Source organism: Bos mutus, chromosome 5, assembly GCF_027580195.1.
Source record: "Bos mutus isolate GX-2022 chromosome 5, NWIPB_WYAK_1.1, whole genome shotgun sequence".
In the NCBI taxonomy this organism is placed as follows: Eukaryota; Metazoa; Chordata; class Mammalia; order Artiodactyla; family Bovidae; genus Bos; species Bos mutus.
The window spans coordinates 94,366,144-94,384,108 of NC_091621.1; the positions used below are offsets into that span (position 1 = coordinate 94,366,144).

Genomic DNA, 17,965 nt, shown 5'->3' on the forward strand with positions numbered 1-17,965 from the left:
TTTCTTCTAAGGAGCAAGTGTCTTTTAATTCCGTGGCTGCAGTCACCATCTGCAGTGATTTTGGAGCTGAAGGAAATAAAGTCTGTCACTGTTTCCATTATTTCCCCATCTATTTGCCATGAAGTCATGGGACTGGAAGCCATGATCTTTGTTTTTTGAATGCTGAGTTTTAAGTCAGTGTTTTCACTCTCCTGTTTCACCTTCATGAAATGGCTCTTTAGTTCCTCTTTGCTTTTTTCCATAAAGGTAGTGTCATCTGCATAGCTGAGGTTATTGTCATTTCTTCTGGTAATCTTGATTCCAGCTTGTGCGTCATCCAGCCAGGCATTTCGCCTGATGGGAATAGTGTTGTTGCAAATGTAATCAATTTAGATGAGGCCATTAGGATGAGCCCTAGTCCAATATGACTGGTGTCTTTATAGAAAAAGAAAATTTGGACACAGAAATATACATGCACATAGAGAATACAGTGTGAAGATGGAGGTAATGATCAGGGTTATACTTCTGGAAGTCAAGAAAAGCCAGAAAAATTGTCAGCAAAAAACTGGAAGCTAGGTGGGTAGCGCGAAACTGATTCTCCCCCACAGCTTTCAGAAAAAGAATCCTGTCAACACTTTGATCTTGAACTTCCAGACTCCAGAACTGTGACATAATTTCTGTTTAATTCACCCCTCCATGTACTTTGTTAAGGCAGTCCCAGCAAATGAATACATTATCCATAAAGAAAATAATTTTAAATAGTGAAAGTAAAATTATGGTTTAGTAACCTATACTAATGTCAAGTACGGATGTGAGAGTTGGGCCATAAGGAAGGTTAAGTACCAAAGAATTGATGCTTTTGAACTGTGGTGTTGGAGAAGACTCTTGAGAGTCCCTTGGACAGCAAGGAGATCAAACCAGTCAATCCTAAAGGAAATCAACCCTGAATACTCATTGGAAGAACTGATGCTGAAGCTCCACTACTTTGGCCACCTGATGTGAAAAGCCAACTTATTAGAAAAGACCCTGATGCTGGGAAAGACTGAAGGCAGATAGAGGATAAGATGGTTGGATGGCATCACTGATTCAATGGACATCAAGCTGGGCAAACTCCAGGAGATGATGATCGGGACATGGACGCCTGGAGTGCTGCAGTTCATGGGGTCACAAAGAGTTGGACGCGACTTGGTAACTAAACAATAACAACTTAATGTTTTGTCAACACTCCATTGAAAGTATGTTATTTTACTTCTACTTTATAAATAATGCTATAATAAACATGTAACTTTGTCCATATGTCATTTTCCTTTTTGTGATTTTTTTTTTTTTTTTTTTGGTTATGTTCTAAAGAATGAGAATCCTATTTCAAAAGATTCAGAACAATAAAAAAAGTTTGAAGGACTCGCCTTGGAAACTTCTTGGAAATTGTTTTTCAGAGTTGTAACAGTTTACCTTTATCTGCTATGTGATGAATGATTTCAACATCTCTCACCACCATTTGACAGTGTCATTTCAAGTGCTGTCATACCAGCTGTTTTGGCAACACATTTAGAGGTATTTTTCCAGTGGGGTGGGTAACAAAGTATATTTATGTGGTCCTAACTTTTTCTGTCTCCTTGCTTTCAGGCAATCACCAGAGAAAATTAGTCCCAGGGTCTTTAGACTACATTTTGCTTAATACATTTAATTGTAGAGAGTCCAACAGAACAGAATTCAAAATGAGTGTGATCTTTTTTAAGAATGCAAAAAGTGGTTCATATTAACTTCAACAGACAACTTATAGGACAATATTCCTTTTTTGGCTTTTCTTATTATCTTCCAAATTGTCCAAGAAATGAGCTTGGGCGTTGACTGCTTTTTTTGAGCACGTCCTGGGTTAGAACTGTGACAAGCCCACTCGTGCCTGTCTGTCCCCTTAAAAGTCTTTCCTGATGAAGGCTCCAGTTTTTCCTTTCAAAATGTATCAGAGACCAAACCAAATCTCCCGCCGCCCTCTCCCCCAAGCTACCAGGCTTATGAACAAAACCTCTCTCATTCTCTTTTCTTAATCTTAAGAAGTGCTGCAGAGCAAAGCTGACCGGCTGCGTTTTTGCAGCCCCATCTCTGATCCTCTCTAGTCTCCTATCCACCTACCTACTCCCACCTGACGCAGACAGAGCCTGCTTTTTGCCCTCCGCACCCCGAGCAAGAGTGAACCGTGCCTCCGTCCAGCACAAGGGGCTCCGTGAATCCAGCCCCTCCTGGATTTTTAAAAGGACACCGCGCCGGTCGGTCATTGCCAGGCGCCTCCGCAGAGTTTGGAGCCGATAAGAGAACATCCCTCCCACTGGGCGTGCAGTACGGACAAGCTGAGTACAATCGGATTTTTGGCTGCCTCTTCCGCTAGGGTGGCTGGGGGAAAGGTGCGTCCTCCAAGTGTTCACAATAGAACCTCTGACCCTCCGTCTCCTGTCTCCGTCTCTCCCTTCCTGCTCTCTGTCTCTCCTCCTCCCCTTTCTCCCACCTCCCCCCCACCCCCTTTCTCTCAAGATGTGGGAGCTCCCCTTCTTTTCCAGACCAGAGAGGGGCGCCTTTCCTGCTCCCTCTCCCCCCTCACCCACCGATTTAAAAAAAAAAATGAGGGAAAAAAATCCTACCCGGGAGTAATAGCGAGCGGATCTGCTCGGCGCTGAATGAATGGAAGCTGCCGGGCGGGCCTGCGCGCACTGCCGCTCTGCCCACCATGAGGTCGCCCGGCGGCCTGTAGGGCCCTCGCCAGCCCCTCGCCCTCCTCCCGCCCCGGGTAGAAGCAGCCGCCGGCTCCGCGCCCGACGCCCAGGCCGCGGTGGCCGCGGGGAAGGTCGGAGGGAGGGTGGTTTCCTCCCGCCCCACACCCAGTCTCCGAGCCGGATATATAGAGTGTCACGTTTGGGAGCCAAAAGACGAGAGCAGCTTCGTTGAGACTGGAGCACTTCCCGGAGCCCCAGGGAAGGACTGGGATTTCGAGGTCCACTAGTTGAGCACCCCTCGCCTGGAGGAGCAGGTACTCGGGGTCGCAGTTCGGCCGCGCGAGCGCCCACGCCTCTGCCGGCGAGAGCCGGCCGGCGTGGCCCGCAGGCAGGGCGCGGCGGGGTCGAAAGCGAGGGCGGGGCGGCCTCGAGGCCCCGAGGAAGGGTGGGCGCAGGGACAGGCGGGAGAAGTGGGATTTCCGCGGCTCTGCCCTGGAGCTGCCCTCGCAGTCCGCAGTCAACCGCCAGCGGGTTAGCGCGCTGGGCGCCGGCATCACTAGCCGAGGTGGGGCGCGCGGGGGCGGGAAGGGCGCGCGACGGGAAGGGCACGGTTGGGTTAACGCTGGAGTCCCGCCGTGGCCGCGGGCCCATGGGGCAAGAGGCACCGACCAGGTCTCGCAAAGGCCTCCTCGGCCCTCCGGGCTGTTCCTGGAGAGCGCAGGCCACGTGGGGCGTGGCGGCTGCCCTCTCTGCGCGCTAGACAAGTCGGGGCGCGCTTCCCGACTCCGAGCCCTACCCTGGGCTGTGGCCGCATGAATCATCCTACTCGGGCCTCGCTGCTTACCGACCCCTAGACTGCAATGGGCCTGGGCGGCGTCTTACACCATCAGGTGTGTTCCACCTCTTCTTGCTGGGCCTGGGCGTCTTGGAGAGAGCAGGTAAGCGGGTACCAGAAGATTACCACAGGTGCGGATGGGCTTGAGGGAAGCTGCTCACTCACTCTTGGCGTGTACGATAACCCGCGGGGCAATTCCGTGCAATTAAAGGACTAAATGACCATCTTCCTCCTAGAAACCCTAGAAAAACATCCCACCTACCAGCTTCCTACTCTTTCACCTCTTGGGATGGGTAGAATTATGAACACTTATTCTTCCATGGATGGGCTACTAAGTGTGAGCAAAAAAGATTCTTTCTGGACCTGCCAGAGCTTTGGCGGTTGGTTGAATTATGTATTGCCCCATTGTGACATGAACAGGGACGAGAGTGGGGACAGCAGAGTGACCACAATCTCAAGTGAATCGTGTTTTCCTACTTGTTAGAGGTTGCATCAAGAAATGTTTGACACGCTGTGCAAATGAAAATTTGAGAATTACCCTGAGGTTTCAATTACCCATCTCTCTGTATCCCTATTCATATGAGTTGGAGATTTGGCTGAGATGCATATTTAATGGAAAAGGACAAAGAGACTAAATACAGTTTTAAGTCAGCCACTCAAACGGAAGGAGCAGGTCTTAAAGCAAAATCCATTTTAAGGGCTATTTGTATGTGAATCTTCTAGGAGATGGGATCGGTTTTTAGCAGCCAGACTCAAGACTCACAGCATTTCCTCTGTTGTATTTCTCAGGGTACAGGTCTTTAGAGTACTCTTTTCCCTTTTCTGAGAGCATCTTCTACACCTGTTCTGTTAACAAATTCCTACCTCACTCCTATTTCTGAGTTATAGTTATCTATAAAATTGATGTAAATCAGCATGAGCTGGTAAATCTTACAGTGAGACATTTCTCCTTAAAAGAGGGAGTGTGACATCTAATTGCAGAAGAGGGAGAAGCTTCTGTTAAGGTGGTGAAAATAAATAAAATACCTCATATCAGGGTCATGTTTGGGTATCACTTTGGGGTTTGTGAAGAAAGTCATCTTGAACGTCTCAACATCACCTTGAATGTCTCATCATTTGCTTTACTATCATCTGAAAATGCAATCAGATGTTACTTCTTTCTGGCAACATCTGGGCAGCCCTAAGAACTCTTTGTGTTAATACTTGTGTGCCTATGAAAACATACGCATGAACAAACACAACCTCTGAAGGAACATTGGTGTACACTGACACCAGCATGCCGCCTCTGCCAGTCTCTTGTGACATTGTGTTTGGTCTCTTTGAGAACATTCATTACTCTTGAAGAGGAATTCTTAATGCTTTATTTTATTTTCTTAACAGAGCACTTAAGGATCTGATAAAAGCTACAAAATATGAAAAATAAACTTATGCGTATTAGCATAGAATTTTATCTATAATTTCAGGAGCTCACAGCCTCTTGGATACCCAGTCACCCAGATGATAGAGGTCCAGAGACCTCAGGCTAGGCCAGCTCACAAGGTCCAGTACCCAGAAGGGCCCCATACTTGGTTTAATGTTCTGCTGTCACTGTCAGCTGTCTTAGTAATTTTTAAAGAGGAGCTTCAAATTTTCATCTTATACTGCTGCTGCTGCTGCTAAGTCACTTCAGTCGTGTCCGACTCTGTGGGACCCCATAGACGGCAGCCCACCAGGCTCCCCCGTCCCTGGGATTCTCCAGGCAAGAACACTGGAGTGGGTTGCCATTTCCTTCTCCGTTGATTGAAAGTGAAAGTGAAGTCAGTCATGTCCGATCCTCAGCGACCCCGTGGACTGCAGCCTTCCAGGCTCCTCTGTCCATGGGATTTTCCAGGCAAGTACTGGAGTGGGGTGTCATTGCCTTCTCCCATCTTATACTAGACCCTGCAAATTCTGTAGCCAGTGCTGAGCCCAGGTTCATAAGCCTATTCGGTTACTTCCTGAATAACAGCACTGTCTCAGCAGTCCTACGTGGCCGGTAAATTCTCTGATACAATCTGAAAGTTAGCTGCCGCATGCTTCTGCCACTAAGTCCTTCTACACCCAGTTTTCTCGTTGATAAACTAAACATAACAGACAACATCTACTACTGTATTCATCTTAACAGGTTGTTGTAAAAACATACAGGTAAAAAGAGCTAATAATTGTTAAACTGTCTGCTTACCTTGAACAGTTGTATACTAATAAAGATGGTATTATTACACATTTACTTTTCTACTCCATGTTTCAGAAGTAGTTTGAGGAAATCTGGTTAAGTATATCAAAAGGGTTGCAGAACTTTTATAACCATTATATTTTGGTGGAAGAAGAAAATAAAAAATAGCTATGGTTTTTCGTATTTTAAGTATTCCTTAAAAATCATTATTTGAGCAAGATTGGAATTGGCAACTAAAAGTACAGAATACCTTTCTGGATCCCAAAGATACTTATAGAATTAAATTGATATTTGGGGGAAGTTCATCCAAAATTGAACAATGAACAACTGAGTCATTGATTGAAATTATTTGAGAAGGTAATCCTTTCTGCCTCATTTAATGTTTGCTGCTGCTGCTAAGTCACTTCAGTCATGTCTGACTCTGTGTGATCCCACAGACAGCAGCCACCAGGCTCCCCCATCCCTGGGATTCTCCAGGCAAGAACACTGGAGTGGGTTGCCATTTCCTTCTCCAATGCATGAAAGTGGAAAGTGAAAGGGAAGTCGCTCAGTGGTGTCCAACTCTTAGCGACCCCATGGACCGCACGCAGCCTACCAAGCTCCTCCATCCATGGGATTTTCCAGGCAAAGTACTGGAGTGGGGTGCCATTGCCTTAGATACTCGTATTTTCAAAACCTTGAGCAAAGCACTCTTTTTAAATGTTCTGGGAGATACCTGGCAATGTAAAGTACACCTAGTCACTTGACAGGTTATCTTCACTTCCTGTTCCACTGCGGGAGGAACTGAGAACCCTTGGACAAGTCCTCTGTCCTCGCATTCCTCTCTTAGTCACTTCCCTCTGACCTCAGAACTTATCCTTACCACAGCTTTCATTCCCAGCATGGTGGCAACACACTGGTTGAGGAAGAAATAGACTGAAAGGAAATGGGTCCTTTCTGCAAGAAAGGAAATGGCAACACACAGGGTTGAGAAAGAAAATAAACTGAAAGGAAATGGGTCAGACTTCCATATTAAAGTCTTAAAGTTGAGGCGTTAAAAGAAGGTGGATGGGGACTCTTTCATTCAGCTACTCTGTGCAGAGGCATGCTGTGAACTTTAGAGTGTTAAGTAACAAGTCCTGTCCTCCATAGATTTATGACATCATTGGCAAGACCGCATATGTAAATATAAGTTGTTAATTAACACACCTGATAAGTTGTTACAAGTCAGTATGAGATTAGGCACCAAATGAACGGTACAGAAAATAAATACAATAAGTTCCTAAGAAGAGAGTAAAGTAAACCAAATGGTTGGTGAAGCTTGAGTTACATGAGTTGGTCCTTAAAGTTCCCCTTCTAATAGAGATAAATGAATGAGGCTTTTGGCTGATAAGTGTGCAAAAAATGGAAATCTGAAAGGGTGTAAAGTTTCACATAAGAAAAAGGCAGGAGATAAAAAGAACTTTCCACTGGATAATTTTAATCATGTAATATGTAATTATTAAGCCCATTCTGTGACCAGACACAAAAGACAATTTTCTTGCATTTAGTATGGAATAAAACAGATTTGTAAGATCTTTTGGATCTTACAGACATTAAAAAATAAATACATAATAACACATTGTTAGAAGTAGTATGGAGAAGAACAAGGGGCTGTGAAAAAAATGGGCTGATTCAGATTTGGTGCTCTGTGAAGGTCTCTGAAAAGGAAAGATTTAAATTGATATTTGAAGGAGGCACAGGGATTCACTTGGCAAAAAAAAGAAAAAGAAAAAAGGAGGGAAAAGCCATTTAGGTAGAGGAAATAGCAAGTAGGTAATCTGTAAAGAGAAGAAAAGCTTGGAAGTGTTCAAGGGATAAAAAGAAGGCACGTGTGTTGGAAAAGGGAGTTTCTGAGAGGCTGGACATGAGTGTGTGTGTGTGTGTGTGTGTGTTGTGGAGGGTGGGTAGGCAGCAGCCTGGTCATGCAGACCGTCACAGATCTTGATAAAGATTGTGAATTTTATTTTAATGAGAAGCCTTTGAAGACTTTGAAGCCAGAGGGTAATTTACATTTTAAGGATACCTTTGTAGCTGAAATAAGGAGAATGGACTAGCAGGATCAAGAATGAAAAGTAGAATACAGTTAGGACACAGCCAGCGACTGTGCTGATAGGGGAAATGGAGAAAAGTGTGCACACTTGAAGTGCATTTCACAAGTCGAATTGATAGACCTTGGTGAAAGACTGACGATGAGAGGTGGCAGAGGAAAGAAGTGTGAGAAGAAATTCCTTCAGTAGATACTGCTGAGTTTTTATAACTCAAAACTATTGTCCTTGATGCATAGAATTTAGAGTTTTCACAGAAGAACTGAAAAGTGACGTGGAAACTGATAACACTGCCTGGTACCTCTGAAAAATATGCCAGGATGTTGGAAATGGGGTGAGAGAGAAGAAAATAATATGCTTTTCATATTATCCTTTGTAATATTGAGATTATTTATAAAATGTGCACACACTTTATAATTTTGTAAGAGGTTACCACCACAACAAATATGACTCTTGCTTTTCTGACTTGAACACATGTATAGCATATGGGATAGTCTAAAATGACAAAAACCCGGATAGAAAGGCCTGATCCTTGTGAAAGTGATTGCTCTATAGCATAGCGTACTCCCTTGCTTAGAAGCTTTCCATTCTTCCACCTTTTCTGTATCAGTGTTTCCCAGAAATGTAGTCTATGGATCACTAGTTTCTTGGGATGTTAATAATAGTCAAGTAAAGAAAAAGAAAAGCTTCCTGATCATGTAAGTGTAAGGAACAATTTAACCCAATTAAGCAGTTTTATTGCAGGAGTCCTTGGAGCCTTTAATACACTAATAATGCACTTTAAGAATCATCAAGAAAGAAGAGGTATTTTATGCCACATTTCCTAAACTTATTTGACCTTGAAATGCTTTTTTTGGCAGAACATCTGACAGAGTCAGCATTAGCCTAACACGCTTTGGGAAATGCTGCCCTATATTAATAGATTAAAGCTCTTAACATCCACAGCTTTCTATTAACCATCAACTTCTCTTATCTCTTTCATGCAACTTAGTTGGAAGAAAGCAGAAGACCAGAATTGAATTGACTCTGTTAATAAGCTCAAAATTGATGATGAAAACAATTCCACTGTATGAATCAGTTATAAAATGATATTCACAAGCAAGATCTGCAGTGTGACTAAAAACAATTTAAAAAAATTAACTTCTACTTTCCTGGCAAGGCTATGCAGGACCTCTTGAGGGTACATTCTGTCAAGTTTAGATGTACCCATGAGGAAGCTGATGCATAAACAGTGGGGAAGGGCCTCTCGTGTCCCATGGTAGTTCTGAGCCTTAGTTGATGTTTGTAGTATATCCCCAACAGGGTACAGTGTGAACACATAGGATGTCTGCGGGAACTGATTTTGCAGTGAATCTCGTTCATCTTTGTTCCTGCTTCCCAGTGTATTTGCATGGTGGTGGGCTGAAGGCAGAAGTGCAATTTATGACCCAAGAACAACCAACAGAGCAGAACAGAAGAAACAAGTTCACACAGCTATGGACTCTGGCCAGGGCTTCATCCACTCAGTGCTCTAGCCAAGGGGTCTACAAACAGTGACTCGAGGGCCAATTTCGGCTCCTGCCTATTTTACTCTATCTATTGAACTAAGAATTGTGTTTGTTTTTTAAAATGGTTTTTAGAAAAGCAAGAATAATGTTCCATGGCACATGAAAGATTTCATAAGTTCACATGTTAGTAGTCATAAGTAAAGTTTTATTGGAAATCAGCCAGTGCCATGCACTAATTCATCCTATTATCCTATTGCAGATGCTTTGGTGCTCCACATAATAAGTAGTTGTGATCTGCAAAGCCTAATATATTTACCATCTGACCCTTACATAAAATATTTGTCATCCCCTACTCTAGGCTATTAACTCATTGGCTGTAAAAATTTTAATAGACTTCTTTTATATATTAGGGGGTAGTCAGTTCAGGCTGCTATAATAAAGCACCGTAGAATGGGTTGCTTATAAATAACAACAAAAACCTGTATTTCTTACAGTTACGGAGGCCAGTGGTCCAATATGAAGGCACCAGCAGATGTGATGTCTGGTGAGGACCACTTCCTGGTTCACAAATGTCCTTCTTTCCATTGGAACTTCACATTGTGGAACTTCACAAGGGAGTTCTTAGGAGTCTCTTTTATAAGGGCACTAGTCTCATTCACCCGGAGAAGGCAATGGCACCCCACTCCAGTACTCTTGCCTGGAGAATCCCAGGGACAGGGGAGCCTGGTGGGCTGCTGTCTATGGGATCGCACAGAGTTGGACGTGACTGAAGTGACTTAGCAGCAGCAGCAGTCTCATTCTCCAGAGTTCTCATTTCATGACCTAATGACTTCCCAGAGACCCACCTTCAAATACCATAAGGTTAGAGAGTAGATTTCAACATATACATTTTCGAGGATTCAAACATTTCAGTCTATGTCAAAGCTGGAAATACAGATAGGTAAATTGATAGACTAGAAGCTCCTCAAACATTGTCATTGGAGTCATAACAATGTCATTTATTGTGGATGACTAGTATAGCTAGTCATTGGAAATGGCCCTGATTCTGGGAAAGATTGAGGCAAAAGAAGAGGGCAGCAGAGGTGGAGATGGTTAGATAGCATTACTAACTCAGTGGACATGAATTTGAGCAAACTCCTGGACATGTGAAGGACAGGGAAGCCTGGCGTGCTGCAGTTCATGGGGTCACAAAGAGTCAGACACCTTAATGACTGAACAACAACAGTATAGTTAGTGTTACCTGCCAATGGAAAGAGCAGAAGATAGTTTTGAGGTGATAGCTTTTGAAAGTTACTCAGACATTTAAACTCATGTAAAGGATGGGCTGTCAGATAAACATACCCAGGGTCCAAGAAGTTTAGGGGGTAATTAACCCTGATATTACTTAGTTGTTGAAGTCTGCTGCTGCTGAGCATGGGTTTCTGGTGAGTAGTCACCTTTGATTTTTATTTCAGTTAAGCAAATTTGTATTTTATTAATGCATCCTTTTTGTGAAGAGTGATGGTTTAAGGGTGACAGTCTTAAGTTTGGGATGACAACTATACCTTTCATTATCCCTGCTGCTGCTAAGTCGCTTCAGTTGTGTCCGACTCTGTGCAACCCCAGAGACAGCAGCCCACCAGGCTCCCCTGTCCCTGGGATTCTCCAGGCAAAAACACTGGAGTGGGTTGCCATTGCCTTCTCCAATGCATGAAAGTGAAAAGTAAAAGTGAAGTCGCTCAGTCGTGTCCAACTCTTAGTGACCCCATGGACTGCAGCCCACCAGGCTCCTCCGTCCATGAGATTTGCCAGGCAAGAGTACTGGAGTGGGTTGCCATTGCCTTCTCCATTCATTATCCCTACCCCACACGTATTGAGTAAGGATTTTTGGTACAAGACTCCCCAGGTACCTTCGTACATAACCAGCACAGCACAGGTACAAATGTGAGAACAGCTGGTCCAGTTGCTTCTGTGGGACTTAGAAGATGGAGATGGAGGCTTGTACTTAGGTCTGTCACTGTGGTCACAGAGTCTATCCAGAGGTCAGTATTCTGGGGGAATCAATCAAATAGGATGAAATACAGGGCTTCTTGCCAGCCACATTCATCAGGGTACTTTGCATGACTAATTCAGAGACCTGGCTTTAAAAAAAGGATGCTTTCAGGTGAGATCTTCATTCAACAGCCAATTTTTCCACTTAACACTGTATCAAAGCAAAAATAACATATATTTTAATATATATTATATATTATAATACATATTTCTTTGTGGAACCGACAATGTGATTAAGTAGACAGTGAAAAAAATCATCTTACTTTAATCAACAGACACTAGGAATAGCATATATCTATTGTCTTAGTCATGGTTTATTTTAAAACTCCTAGATAATTCTGTATCCTTTACCCCTGAAGTCCAGCAAAAGCCCTTTCTAGCAGCAGCTGGCAATGCATCTCCTCTGGCTTTTGGACATGCTTTCTAATGCATTTTAGCTTCCAAAGCTCCTCCAGAGATGGCCCCCAATTGTTGAAGCACACACTTGAGGGAAGGATGAGAAGCTCTGCCTTGTGAATCTGTGTAGAAAAGGCCAAACTCTGACCTCTCCTTCCACTTACCCACCCATCCACCTCAGGGGAGATGCTGGGTCAATAACATTCACTGGTGAATAACAGGATGACCACAGGAGGCAAGAATAATATTTTCTGAGCCAAGAAATGAGAAAAAAAGTCATTGTGAAAATGCTCCACATTTTAGATCATTTCAGAAAAATGGTGCTTTATTTATCACAGGTCAGTGAGAGGACACATTCCACAAAAGTCAGTGCAAGTTCCCAGTATTTTTGAAGGCAAGATAGTTGGAAATTAGGAAGGCCATTAAACTATGTGTCTGGTCCCAATATATTTAAAACCACTAAAGCATTTCAAATAGAATTAGATTCTCCAATATTGTTAAGAAACTGGAATAATCTGCCCAGAAGAATTTGATAACCTGAATAAAAGAAGCTCTGTATAACAATTCACTATGTGTGCATGTATTAAAGTTTTGTTTTCAAGAAAGAACATTTAATACTAAATAATGTGTTGGTAATAGCATAATTTTATCCAATAATAAAATCATTTTAGAGATAGATAATACTCATTTAATAAAAATGGAACTATTTGTCTAAAAATTAAGAGAAATTGTCCAGTTAATTCCACGTGAAACATAAATGTAAATAAGATACCCTGATAAATATTAATGAAATCAACTTTATGTCAGTCTGTGTATTTTTAGTTCTATTATGCTATAACTGTTGTCTCTTTCTGAATTGACTAGCTTCCATTGTGTTTTACTTACACAAGACCTTCAGGACATATCTGTTCTGAAGATAACTGTGTCTTCTGAAGGATGGACTCTTACTCTTTCACCAAAATGCTTTGAGAACATTAGATCTACTTATAAAACTTCTCCAAGCTGCAGGAGAGTCTGAAAGAGTTATTTGTTCTTGAACTGAGCAGTTTCCTTCTTTCTCAGTAACCTGGACTTGTCAAACCTCTTTCCTTACTAGAATTTTGACATTACTTCTTTCTTTTCTTCTTACTATTTTGGTCCAGTCCCACCTGAAGCAGTGGTTATGCAAGTACACTGAGTGCACTGCTGATCACAGGATTGCACTTTAGATAAATTTAGGTCTCAGTTTCTTTTAGGACAGTGAAACTTTCTCAAATTAGCCTTCCCCTGAACTCTTAGACATTCTATATGCTAGCACATGTGCCATCTAATCTACCATACATAATGGTGAGCAAACAGCTTTGCCTTAACTAACTCTATTCATATTCTAAGTTGTAGAATGTTCAAGTACCGTATCAATATTTGATCTAAATTTGTCATTTTATAATAAGGAACAAGCCAGTCCCAAAGACCTGAAGTGACTTGTCACATATCTATTTAATGAATAAGTGTAGAATATTATCCAGATCTTATGACTGCAAATTCCATGATAATTCTATTTATTCATTCATTCAGTTTACTGAGCATCTACCATGTGTCAGATTGGGTATTAGGCTCTGCAAATATAGTGGTAAACAAGTTATAGTACCTGCCATTAAGTTTTAGTGCCCTCTATTCATTGAACATTTTTTAGCCAGTTAAAACTTTGGAGTTTGTGAAATCTTTCAGCAGACCCTCAGTGTAAAAATATAAGATACTCATATATTTTTATTTCCTGTTCTTTCCCCTCCTAACAAGCTTCAGCAAATGATTTAGCTTCCCATGACCCTGAGCAGTTAACACCAAGAAGAAAGTGATGGGAAATGGAATTAAAATGAATTAAAGTCCACAGGGAAGATAATGAAAATTCTCCCTAAGGAATAGTGTTCTCCTGTATCCACTATAAGTCCTGAGGATTGACTAGCCTGTGTCACTTTCCTCTTAGTCACTCACTCTTTCCCCAAACTGCCATGGATGGAGATCAGTCTTCATGCTTCCTCCTTTCCTTTCTGCCTTTTAAGATAGATAACACAATCTCTTTGTGTTTTAAGTAGTTAACTGCTAATCATAGTGGGAAAAAGAAATGGAAGAGCAGAAACAACCAATGTGAGCAAGTTATAGTTTCAGGATGATACCTTTGAGTCTTGGTGTAGGGCCAGTAGTTAGGCACTGACTTCCTGTGTGATGACACGTGGACACCCCAGTATCTTCAGCCATCCAACTTTATTTCTATAAGTGAGATCAAAAACCAATCCTCTGTTTGAAAAAATCCTCACCTGTACTCTTAAGTACTTCCCTCATAGTTCAGTTGGTAAAGAATCTGCCTGTGGTGCAGGAGACCTGAGTTCTATTCCTGGGTCAGGAAGATCCCCTGGAGAAGGAAATGGCAACCCACTCCAGTATTCTTGCCTGGAGAATCCCATGGACAGAGGAGCTGGCAGGCTACAGACCATGGGGGTCACAAGATTTGGACACAACTTAGCAACTAAACCATCATCACCATACTCTTAAATCTAGATGAAGGTATTTGTCTGATGGGACATTTATAATTTTCAACAGATTTTCACAGGGGTCATAATCAAAGCAAGATGAGGAACCACTGCCTTAGGAACAATCAAATGACCATTTTACCTCCTTGAAGACCTCCAGACTCAGGAAAGATCCCTTCTGAGGATTTCTCACAAGGACCTTAGAGCTGTTCTGGATGGTTAGGTTTTCTAGATCCATTTTCAATGTGTCACATAATCCAGAGTGTTCCATTGTTCCAAAACAGAAAAAGGGATCATGTCACCCCTTGCCTAAAGCCTCTGCTTCTCAACCTGAGATGCTAGTTGAAGTAGGTGTGGGTGGTAGGCCTCCCTAATGCAGAAGCACTTTGAGCATCACCCGTCCTTCCTGCATCTCAGATATCTGGAGACTCGAAAAAGTGAGGTGTTGAAAGGTTGGTTCCTTCCCAAGACTATGAGAGAAGCAATTATTTTAAGCCTCTTCTCAGTTTGTAGATGCCATCTTCTCTCTGTATCTTCATATCCCCTTCTCTCAGGTATGTCTGTGTGTCCAAACTTCCTTTTTTTACTAGGATACCAGTCATATTGGATTAGGAACCCATTCTACTTCAGTACGGTTTCATCCTAATAAGTTACCTCTATGATAATCCTATTTCTAAATTATGTCACATTCTGAGATACTACAGTTGAGGATTTTAATGTTTGAGTTTTAGAGGACACAATTCAACCCATAACACCCAGGAAACTAGTACTTGATTCTTCTTTACCACAGTGGAATGTGGTGATGAAACTATCTACAAGGCACTTCAGTGTTACTCAAACAAAACAAAAACTCCACAAAAAGCAAAGAAGAGCAAACAACATGAAACCAAAACCAAAACCAAAAACAGAAAAAGAAGAACACTCCCAAACTGTACATTTTAGATACGGATTAATAATGAACATGCTGCTGCTGCTGCTGTTAAGTCACTTCCAGTCGTGTCTGACTCTGTGCGACCCTATAGATGGCAGCCCACCAGGCTTCCCCGTCCCTGGGATTCTCCAGGCAAGAACACTGGAGTGGGTTGCCATTTCCTTCTCCAATGCATTAAGTGAAAAGTGAAAGTGAAGTCGCTCAGTCGTGTCCAACTCTTCATGACCCCCTGGACTGCAGCCTACCAGGCTCCTCCATCCATGGGATTTTCCAGACAAGAGTACTGGAGTGGGGTGCCATCGCCTTCTCTGAATAATGAACATAGGTAATAACTATTTTCTTCTTTCTTCTCATGTGTTTTTAATTTTTTTATGAGGTACAACTTACATGTGAAAGAGTGAATGTGTCATAAATATAGCAAATAGCTCTCAGATTTCAGGTTCCAGATTATAAAGAAAAACACTACCAGCTTTCCACACACTGCCATCCTGTCATCACCTATTGCCCCCCAAAGTATCCGTTATACTGACCTCTAAGTCATTGATTGGTGGGTGATGGTGGTTTAGGCACTAAGTTGTGTCCAATTCTTGTGACTCCATGGACTGTGGCCTGCCAGGCTCCTCTGTCCATATCCACAGAATACTGAAGTGGTTGCCATTTCCTTCCCAGGGGATCTTCCTGATCCAGGGACCGAATCCACCTCTCCTGCTTTGCAGGTGGATTCTTTACCAACTGGGTCAACCAGGGAAGCCCAAGTCATTGATTAGCAAGGTTCAAAGATAGATTAGTTTTGCTAGGTTTTGGAGTTTTATATATAAGTAAAATACAGTGTGCATTATTTTATGTCCCGCTTATTCACTCAGTGTTATGTTTTTAAGATTCTTTCAGGGCTTTGTGTATTCATTCACATTGCTATCTATTATTCCGAATGCGAATATACCACATTTAATTTATCTTCTGTTGATGAAAAGTTGGGTAGTTTCCACTATAGAGTTCTTGGGAATAGTGCTACTAGGAACTTTATTATGAATGTCTTTTGCTGAATACATGTACAAGTTGCAGATGGGAATACCTCCATATGGAATTGATTTATGTAGAGAGCTTTAATAAAAACTGCCAAAGGGTTTTCCAAAGTGGTTTTACAGTGTATACTCCCAGAAGCAGTAGTCAAGAGGTTCTACTTGTTCCATTTGTCAATACAAATTGACATTTCTTCGTGTGTCCTTTGCCTGTTTTTTTCATTTTATCCATTTCAGTGCGAGAGTAGTTGTATGACACAGTACTTTTACTTATATTTTTCTGGTGACTGACGGTGGAGCACCATTTTGTATATTGGCCATTTGGATATCTTTTCTTGAGATATGCCCAAGTTTTTGTTCATTTGTTTACCAGGTTTATTATTTATTGGGTAATTTTTTCATGATTTGTGCATATACTTTATCTATCTTGGGTGCAATTCCTTTATTAGATGTATGTAATTTGAATAACTTCTTCCAATCTGTCACTTGCCTTTTTATACTCTCATTAAAGCTTTACTGAGCAAGGCTTTGCCCACTGGAGCAAAACCCAGTTTTCACCACCCAGTCCCTCCCATCAGGAAGCTTACAGAAGCTTCTTAGCCTCATCCACTAGAGAGCAGATTGAAGAAGCAAGAAGAACCACAATCCCACAGCTAGAACAAAAACCACATTAGAGAAAGTTAATCAGAATGAAAAAGCAGAGAGTTATGTCCCAGATGAAGGGACAATATAAAACCCAGAAAAACAATGAAATGGAGTGGTGATAGGCACCTTTCAGAAAAAAGAACTCAGAATAATGATAGTGAAGATGATCCAGGATGTCAGAAACAGAATGGGGAAGATGCAAGAAATGTTTACCAAAGACCTAGAAGAAATAAAGAACAAACAAACAGAGATGAACAATATACTAGAAGGAATCAATAGCAGAATAACTGAGGCAGAAGAATGGATAAGTGACCTGGAGGACAGAATGGTGGAAATCACTGCCACAGAACAGAATATAGGAAAAAAAAATAATAAAAGACAGCCTAAGAGACCTCTGGGACAACATTAAATGCACCAACATTCATATAATAGGGTTCCCAGAAGGAGAAGAGAGAACCTGAGAAAATATTTGAAAGCATAATAGCTGAAAACTTCCCTAACATGGAAAGGAAATTGTTGTCAACCAAGTCTAGGAAGTTCAGAGAGTCCCAGGGAGGATAAACCCAAGGAGGAACACACTAAGACACATAGTAATCAAACTGACAATAATTAAAGACAAAGATTAATATTAAAAGCAACAAGAGAAAAATGACAGATAATATATAAGGGAACTCCCATGAGGTTATCAGCTGATTTCTCAACAGAAACTCTACAAGCCAGAAGGGAATGGCATGATATATTTAAAGTGAGGAGAGGAAAGAACCTACAACCAAGAATACTCTACCAGCAACACTCTCATCCAGATTTGATAGAGATATCAAAAGCTTTCCAGACAAGCAAACGTTAAAGAGAATTCAGTGCCACCAAACCAGCTTTACAGCAAATGCTAAAGGAACTTCTCTAGGCAGGAAACACAAGAGAAGGAAAAGATCCATACAAAATAAGCCCAAAAGAATTAAAGTGGTAATAGAATCATACATATTGATAATTACATTAAATGTAAATGGATTCAATGCACCAACTGGCTGGGCAGGGAAAACATGTATATGTATGCATTTCCACTTATTGCATCACTCAGCTTAACCCCCCAAATTGTATGTAAGTGTTTCATATTGTTAGGTTAATAATGTTCCCATTATGGCTTTATTTTTTGTCTGGCTACTGATTGTG

General features: G+C 41.8%; 1 protein-coding gene across 2 annotated transcripts in view; it reads left to right on the forward strand.

Annotated features, from left to right (window-relative positions):
* Window positions 1-2,612: 2,612 nt before the first annotated feature.
* Window positions 2,613-17,965, forward strand: part of FAR2 (fatty acyl-CoA reductase 2) — a 182,252-nt gene continuing 166,899 nt past the window's right edge. The window contains exon 1 of one of the 2 annotated variants that reach the window (XM_070371261.1): window positions 2,613-3,001. The gene's annotated coding sequence lies outside the window, so the exon portion shown is untranslated. Of the gene's footprint in view, window positions 3,002-3,298; window positions 3,626-17,965 lie in introns of those variants that run through there. The other variant, XM_070371262.1, reaches the window with a different exon arrangement.